Source organism: Triticum aestivum, chromosome 3A (assembly GCF_018294505.1).
Source record: "Triticum aestivum cultivar Chinese Spring chromosome 3A, IWGSC CS RefSeq v2.1, whole genome shotgun sequence".
Classification (NCBI taxonomy): domain Eukaryota; kingdom Viridiplantae; phylum Streptophyta; class Magnoliopsida; order Poales; family Poaceae; genus Triticum; species Triticum aestivum.
In genome coordinates this window covers 699,983,223-699,992,493 of record NC_057800.1, presented here as the reverse complement: position 1 = coordinate 699,992,493, position 9,271 = coordinate 699,983,223, and the positions used below count along the sequence as shown (strand labels likewise).

The 9,271-nt window shown below is 42.8% G+C and overlaps 1 long non-coding RNA gene across 1 annotated transcript in view; it reads right to left on the bottom strand.

Moving 5' to 3' along the window:
- Nucleotides 1-7,248: 7,248 nt before the first annotated feature.
- Nucleotides 7,249-9,271, bottom strand: part of LOC123059239 (uncharacterized) — a 56,135-nt gene continuing 54,112 nt past the window's right edge. The window contains exon 6 of the long non-coding RNA XR_006427393.1: nt 7,249-7,621. This is a non-coding gene — a long non-coding RNA (uncharacterized lncRNA). The remainder of the gene's footprint in view (nt 7,622-9,271) is intronic.

The following is a 9,271-nucleotide window of genomic DNA, read 5'->3' as shown; positions in this document are numbered from 1 at the left end:
TAATTGAAGACCAAACTCGTAACTCAAATATTTGTCTCCGCGATCAGATCGTAGAAACTTTATTTTCTTGTCACGATGATTTTCCACTTCACTCTGAAATTCTTTGAACTTTTCAAATGTTTCAGACTTATGTTTCATCAAGTAGATATACCCATATCTGCTCAAATCATCTGTGAAGTTCAGAACATAATGATACTTGCCGTGAGCCTTAACACTCATCGGACCGCATTCATCAGTATGTATTATTTCCAATAAGTCAGTTGCTCGCTCCGGAGAATGGAGTCTTAGTCATCTTGCCCATGAGGCATGGTTCGCAAGCATCAAGTGATTCACAATCAAGTGATTCCAAAATCCCATCAGCATGGAGTTTCTTCATGCGCTTTACACCAATATGACCTAAACGGCAGTGCTACAAATAAGTTGCACTATCATTATTAACTTTGCATCTTTTGGTTTCAATATTATGATTATGTGTATCACTACGATCGAGATCCAACGAACTATTTTCATTGGGTGTGTAACCATATAAGGTTTTATTCATGTAAACAGAACAACAATTTATTCTCTTACTTAAATGAATAACCATATTACAATAAACATGATCAAATCATATTCATGCTTAACGCAAACACCAAATAACACTTATTCAGGTTCAACACTAATCCCGAAAGTATAGGGAGTGTGCGATGATGATCATATCAATCTTGGAACCACTTCCAACACACATCGTCACTTCACCCTTAACTAGTCTCTGTTTATTTTGCAACTCCCGTTTCGAGTTACTAATCTTAGCAACTGAACTAGTATCAAATACTGAGGGGTTGCTATAAACACTAGTAAAGTACACATCAATAACATGTATATCAAATATACTTATGTTCACTTTTCCATCCTTCTTATCTGCCAATCACTTGGGGTAGTTCCGCTTCCAGTGACCATTCCCTTTGCAGTAGAAACACTTAGTCTCAGGCTTAGGACCAGACGAGCTTCTTCACTTGAGCAGCAACTTGCTTGCTGTTCTTCTTGAAGTTCCCCTTCTTCCCTCTGCCCTTTTCATGAAACTAGTGGTCTTGTCTACCATCAACACTTGATGTTTTTCTCGATTTCTACCTTCGTCAATTTCCGCATTACGAAGAGCTTGGGAATCGTTTCTGTTATCCCTTGCATATCATAGTTCATCACGAAGTTCTACTAACTTGGTGATGGTGACTAGAGAATTCTGTCAATCACTATCTTATCTGGAAGATTAACTCCCACTTGATTCAAGCGATTGTAGTACTTAGACAATCTGGGCACATGCTCACTAGTTGAGCGATTCTCCTCCATCTTTTAGCTATAGAACTTGTTGGAGACTTCATATCTATCAACTCGGGTATTTGCTTGAAATATTAACTTCAACTCCTGGAACATCTCATATGCTCCATGACGTTCAAAATGTCTTTGAAGTCCCGATTCTAAGCCATTAAGCATGGTGCACTAAACTATCAAGTAGTCATCATATTGAGCTAGCCAAACGTTCATAACGTCTGTATCTGCTCCTGCAATAGGTCCGTCACCTAGCGGTGCATCAAGGACATAATTCTTCTGTGCAGCAATGAGGATAAACCTCAGATCACGGATCCAATCCGCATCATTGCTACTAACATCTTTCAACACAATTTTCTCTAGGAACATATCAAAATAAACGCAGGGAAGCAACAACGCGAGCTATTGATCTACAACATAATTTGCAAAATACTACCAGGACTAAGTTTATGATAAATTTAAGTTCAATTAATCATATTACTTAAGAACTCCCACTTAGATAGACATCCCTCTAATCCTCTAAGTGATTACGTGATCCAAATCAACTAAACCATGTCCAATCATCACGTGAGATGGAGTAGTTTCATTGGTGAACATCACTATGTTGATCATATCTACTATATGATTCACGCTCGACCTTCCGGTCTCCGTGTTCAGAGGCCATATCTGTATATGCTTGGCTCGTCAAGTATAACCTGAGTATTCCGCGTGTGCAACTGTTTTGCACCCGTTGTATTTGAACGTAGAGCCTATCACACCCAATCATCACGTGGTGTCTCAGCACGAAGAACTTTCGCAACGGTGCATACTCAGAGAGAACACTTCTTGATAATTAGTGAGAGATCATCTTATAATGCTACCGTCAATCAAAGCAAGATAAGATGCATAAAAGATAAACATCACATGCAATCAATATAAGTGATATGATGTGGCCATCATCATCTTGTGCTTGTGATCTCCATCGAAGCACCGTCGTGATCACCATCATCACCGGTGCGACACCTTGATCTCCATCGTAGCGTCGTTGTCGTCACGCCAATCTTATGCTTCCACGACTATTGCTACCGCTTAGTGATAAAGTAAAGCATTACAGCGCGATTGCATTGCATACAATAAAGCGACAACCATATGGCTCCTGCCAGTTGCCGATAACTTGGTTACAAAACATGATCATCTCATACAATAAAATTTAGCATCATGTCTTGACCATATCACATCACAACATGCCCTGCAAAAACAAGTTAGACGTCCTTTACTTTGTTGTTGCAAGTTTTACGTGGCTGCTACGGGCTTAAGCAAGAACCTATCTTACCTACGCATCAAAACCACAATGATAGTTTGTCAAGTTGGTGCTGTAATTGATGGTGCTGAAACCTTATCCCTTTATAAGGGCGGACGAAACTATGCGCCCCCACTAGCCTGGTAAAACTTGCTTATCCCCCAAGCGCCGTAATTGATGGCGCGGTTGGGTTACCCACATCCGTATTGATGGGAATCCCGTAATAAGGGGACACGATCTCTACTTCGACAAGACGTGCCAAGGAAACCGCCTCGCGGAACACGCTGAGATAGGTTATGAAAAACGATTCGAGTAAAAGTGATGTCACACTACGGGGTACGTTGGCAGATTAGATTTGTGGAAATATTATTCTCTCTACGGTGGTATGTGGAACTTGTTTTGCAGAGCCGGACACGATCCTTGTGTTCAAAATCTTCTATGAAGTATTCGGAGGAGGAACCCACCTTGCAATGTCGAAGACAATCTGCGCACCGGACTTATCGTGATTGAAGCCTGGTTCAGGGGCTACTGAGGGAGTCCTGTATTAGGGGGTATCCGGACAGCCGGATTATATTCTTTGGCCGGACTGTTGGACTATGAAGATACAAGATTGAAGACTTTGTCTCGTGTCCGGATGGGACTCTCCTTGGCATGGAAGGCAAGCTTGGCAATACGGATATATAGATCTCCTTCCTTGTAATCGACTCTGTGTAACCCTAGCCCCCTCCGGTGTCTATATAAACCGGAGGGTTTAGTCCGTAGGACAACATACAATCATACCATAGGCTAGCTTCTAGGATTTAGCCTCTCTGATCTCGTGGTAGATCTACTCTTGTACTACTCATATTATCAAGAACAATCAAGCAGGACTTAGGGTTTTACCTCCATCAAGAGGGCCCGAACCAGGGTAAAACATCGTGTCCCCTGCCTCCTGTTAGTATCCGCCTTAGACGCACAGTTCGGGACCCCCTACCTGAGATCCGCCGGTTTTGACACCGACAACGGGTCTAGATTGGTTTTCGGTGACTACGGAGGCTTCTGGCGATGGAACTCCCGATCTATTGTGCTCCCCGAAGTTTTTAGGGTATATTGGTATATATGGGAGGAAGAAGTACGTCGGTGGACCTCCGGGCTGTCCACGAGGCAGGGGGGCGCGCCCTCCACCCTGGTGGGCAGCCCGGGACTCTCCTGGTCCAACTCCGATACTCCGTGGGCTTCTTCTGGTCCAAAAATAAGTTCCGTGAAGTTTCAGGTCAATTGGACTCCTTTTGATTTTCCTTTTCTGGGATACTCTAAAACAAGAAAAAAACAGAAACTGGCACTGGGCTCTAGGTTAATAGGTTAGTCCCAAAAATCATATAAAATAGCATATAAATGCATATAAAACATCCAAGGTTGATAATATAATAGCATGGAACAATCAAAAATTATAGATACGTTGGAGACGTATCAAGAGCCAGGTGACTTATTGGTGACCTGGCAGGCGGGTTAGAGGACTGACAAGACCCGGAGGCCCAGAAGACCGGCTTATGTTATGGTGGGCCGACTTAAGATGAAAGGCATAAAGGAATATTCCCTTACAAAGGAAGCAAGACTAGGACTCCACTTGTAATAAAGTAATCCTAATCCTACTAGGACTAGTCATGTAACCCGCCCCTTCAACTTATATAAGGAGGGGCAGGGCACCCCAAGAGGGAGAGGTTCCACGAGTTTTCACAAGTTAGGTTTAGATAGACAAGTCTACAGCTCTCGAGATAGAGCACCCCTGTAATCGTGTTCATCATCATCAATATCAATGAAGCGGGACATAGGCTTTTACCTCCACCGTGAGGGGCCGAACCTGGGTAAAACCTCGCATCTCTCGGTTCCGACCAACCCCTTGAAGCTACCACATAGATGTGTTGGCCTCACGACTAAGTCCTGACACTAAGGACATCTGCTGTGACAAATCCACGACAGCAGGGTTTCATCACCCAAACAAAATTTCTCTTCGCCCTAGTCTCTGTCCCCTAACACTGTTCTTCTTCTTCGTAATCGGAATAATAACCTCCATGACAAAACATTGATGGTGGCTGCCAGTTCACCTTCTCTTCCTCTATCAAAGGAGAAAGCATCTTATCTTTCAGCACATGTAGCGATCCTTGGCCTGACCTTCGATTGTTGATTAGCTCTACCTCTCCTATGAATGTGTTACCCCTAACCTAGGAATGCTCAAACCGATCTTCCACAATGAGAGCCGCCTCTATCACCGATCTAGTGATCAAGATTTATCAGGGTTCATCCTTGTCCCCTGATGCTTGCGAAAGATGTCGTATATGACTCTCCATGTCATGGGAGCTCTTGTCACCCCCCGGTAAACACAAGTTCATCGAAAGTTCGGGGAGAAAAAAACACAAGTTCATTGACGATGATGCAAGGTTAGAGTATATCCATTCTCAACCCGATGATTGATCATAGAATTCTTGACTATTGACAGTAAATTACATTCCAGATAGCAGTAACAGTAACTAGATTGTTCCTAATGTCTTAACTTGATCATGCAGAGAAAGATGGTCTTTCTTGGACATGACACAGCCCTGCGCATATCGGATTACAATCATAGGCACACGAGCATACAGAGACTGACCAAACAACATCACCGTGCTATCTACGATGAAATGATGCAACCGTGGGGTATACTGGAGACTGTCCTGAATTGGCCACTCGAGAGGTTGGACAGTTTGCTTGGATGTTCACGCAATATTCACCAGTTTCATTGGGTGTGAGTTGCACTTCTGAATCGACGACCTGCAGAGACGTGTCAGGCTCTTCATTCATGCATTTTTGTTGTTCCTCTTCATTGTCTGTTTTGACTTTTCATGCAACACCTGCCATTTGAATTGGCTGGATGTTTTACATCTGGATCCACCAACTCCTTTGGTGTCATAGATGCTCCATTCAGGCATCTTCCTATTTCTTGCTCCGGTGAATCAAATGACTCATTCAAGCATCTTTGTATTACCTTGTACCAATAGCAAACAAATATCACGGTGCAAAAAAGGTGATCGCTCCAGTACAAGGTAACTCCAGAAAAATAATTTGAATGTTAGTGATAAAGCTTTTGGATAATGTAATCGCTAAGATTTCACTTTAGACAAGAGTTTTGCAGTACTGGCAATAAGTTGCATTATAGTGGTGGTTCTAAGGTATTTTTGCTTGAGATTAGACCTCTCGGAATGGGGTATCAGACTGGTCACAACGGGAGTATCATAGGTAGTATCCAATTAGAATTTTTTCCTGAGGCGGCATACAATAAAATGAGGAAAGAGAGGATTGAGTATCATGATATGACCCCACATCATATGAAATGATACAGACCAGGCTCATAGGGCAGTATCATGCATCCTCATGCAATGCAACTCAACCTGACAATCGGGTCGGGTTTGGCCGGGTCGACCTTACCAAGACCCATGCCTAAAACAATAATCGGGTTTATCACCAACCCACGACCCTACCCATGGGTCTTAATCTGACCCATGCTTGAACCTGCCGGGTGACCCGACCCTCTCGGGTCATCAGGCACAAGATATACTTACACTTTTTTATTATAACTCAGTAATTTCGGCAAAATATTGAGGAAAGGTTACAGAAGTGGCCAACAGGATCTTGCACCGTCAAATAGCAGACGCACAAGCAGCCAGCTGGAAGCAGCTGTGTTTTACAGTCGCTGGTGCTTCTTTTCCTGTAGCTGACTATAGCAGTGCATGAACCAGCGACATCGTGTGTTGTATGGGCCACCGGCGGTGTCTGGGTTGGGACCATGCACTATGGAGTTAGTATCATAGACTGGTATCATATGGATGATATTAATGATATTGCTAACTGTGAGAGGTCATAGGACACTCATGTGATCATAGCAAAGCTCCCTAAAACATGTTGTTGCGTTGGTTTTACTGGAAAAGGATTACACGATGCCTCAACGGGTTAAGAGTTTTCATTAATAAGACTTGCCAGTACATGTTAGATTGCATTGTTGATGGAGGGGTCGCTGATAGATATGACGACTGAGGAGCTACTGTAGATAAGGGCTCTGATGAAGACACTGACAAGTAAGGAGGAATGCAGTCATTTTTTTAAGAGATGGAATCACTGAATTTAGGAGATGAGGAAGCATTGGTAGTCACTGGAAGCAAGGAGTTAATACTTGGCTCTGATTTCCTGACTCCTCTTGATGGAGACAAGGAGGCTAGAGTTATCAACTGCTGATGATATATATACATATGGATAATGCTTCATTAAGATCTCTATTCACAAGGACAAGAGACAGCTGAAAACTACACCTGGTTAAGATGAGGAGCCAACTAGAGCACAATCCAGCTAAGATTCTAACTACTTTCTGGTGATGAGGTGGCACACGTCAAAATGTGACATACTAATTAGCTCCTTATATAGAGGTAAACACGCCATTACAACTGAAGAAGAGTTTTATTAAACCATTTAGTTTACAGGAAATCAAGAAACAAAGCACCAGATCGTACAAGAGACACACATCTCCAAGTGACAACTTACAAGATTAAGAAACCAGAGCAGCCAGCCAAACATTCTTTAACAAAGACATGCCCAGGAAGCCGGGTTTGCACATCATCAAACTGATAGACTAGACAAGAAGTACACTAGATCAGCCAACCAAATTTCTTTATTAACAACGACATGCCCAGGATGTCAATCTCCAAAATGACCAGACCACAAGATCAAGAACCAGATGTCATTTTTCATAACAAAGACATGCCCAGGATGTCAGGTTGCCCATCATCAAACTTACAGACTACAGGAAAAGACACTAGACCGGACAGCCAAACTTCTTAATAGTGACATGCCCAGGATGTAGAGATCAAAGGTGAACACCTTCCTCATTCTCCTCAATCTCATCCTCCACCACTTCCCTTTCAGAGATCCCAGGGGGCGATGTGCGAGTTTCTTCATGCACCCTGACAGCGGAATTCTGAATCGATGAAGCTCCCTCCAGCAGCACCTGTTTATCCGCCTCGTTTTGTAGACCTGCCCAACAATGACGCAAAAAGACACACATGAAACAGATCAACTCAATAGGAGCCGACAGCCATTTTTTTATCAAAGCAAGCTTTGTTACAAGTTATCCACAAGGCGCAACAAAAAGCAGCGATACCAACTATATGTATATTATAATTCCCAAATGGATTTTATCATCAGCCCACAAAAAATAATGCAAGAAGCAAGTAGGCCTATCAAGAAGGCCAACTGAGTTCCAATCGAGCTCCACATATAAGTGGCAGCCGAACACACAAAGAAAAGATGATGTTTGGATTCAACCTCATCACAAAACTACAGGAAAAGTCTCCAACCACTTACTTTTTTCATGTTATCTTTGGTTGCAATGGCATTATGCCAGATTAAACAGAGCCAAATTTTGATCTTCAGAGGGATCTTGGCTTTCCATATAAAGGCTTAAAAGACCTATCCGGACCTCGCCGAATAAATGCTGGTAAACTGATTAGACGGAGAACATCCCAGATCTGGAAAATCTCCAATTGGGATAGTCAGCAGGGCTATACCATACAGGAATGTCCTAAGTTCACTACACTATTGTTCCAAGTTAGGCGACAACCACCTTCTAAACCTCAAAGAGCATTGTGATGCGGCAAGATCAGCTACAGTTTTATTCGTGTCACAACTAATATCTTACAGGCCAGGAAAGATAGCACTCCAAGGACTGCTACCACACCAGGAATCCCGTCGGAAGTCAGTCTGGGTCCCATTGCCAATCATCATCTTTCTCCCGACCAAATAAACATGCTTGACCTTGAGTAAATCAGACCACATCGTGGAGTCAGACTGCTTGTGCTCAACCTGCATTATTCCATTATGAATTTTATACTTTGCTCTAACCAACTGTTGCCGCGGACCATCTCCATACTCCAGCTTCCACCGCCACTTACATAAAATATGGCCACATTAAACAATTTCAAGTTCTTAATCCCAAGGCCACTTTTGCACTTGGGATTGCAATCCAATGCCCATTTGACCAAGTGGTACTTTCTTTTAGGGCTCCCCCTTGCCAGAAATACCGGCATATAATCTTATTCATTTCCTCTAGGATCGAGTCATGCAACAAAAACATTGACACATGAAAGATGGGCACACTGCTAAGAGTAGAGTAAATCGGAATTAATCTGCCCCCAATGGACAAAATCATGCCAATCCATCCATCCAGGCACTTTACCGTCTTGTCAATGAGAGGGCCCCAGCCGCTCACATGCAGCCTGGACCCACAGACAGGCACTCCTAAGTACTTGATAGGCCAACTGCAAATAAATCAGCAAATTTTAGAACTTTCTCACTATCATCTAGTATCATAATAATTTCACTCTCGTCGAAGTTTATTTTGAGCCCAGACATAGCTTCAAATAAATACAATATGAGATTAATGTTAACACGCTTCCTCTTCATCATCTTGCAAAAAAATAGTACTATCGTCGGCGTATTGCAAAATTGACAATCCTTTATCGATAAGTTGTGGTACAAGCCCAGTCGATTTCCCAGCTGACTAAGCCTTGCTGATCATCCTGTTCAAACTATCCGCAGGCAAATTAAATAAAGAAGGCGATAATGGATCTCCTTGGCTAAACCCACGATGACTGCCAAAGTAAGACCCACAGCAGTTATTGATCT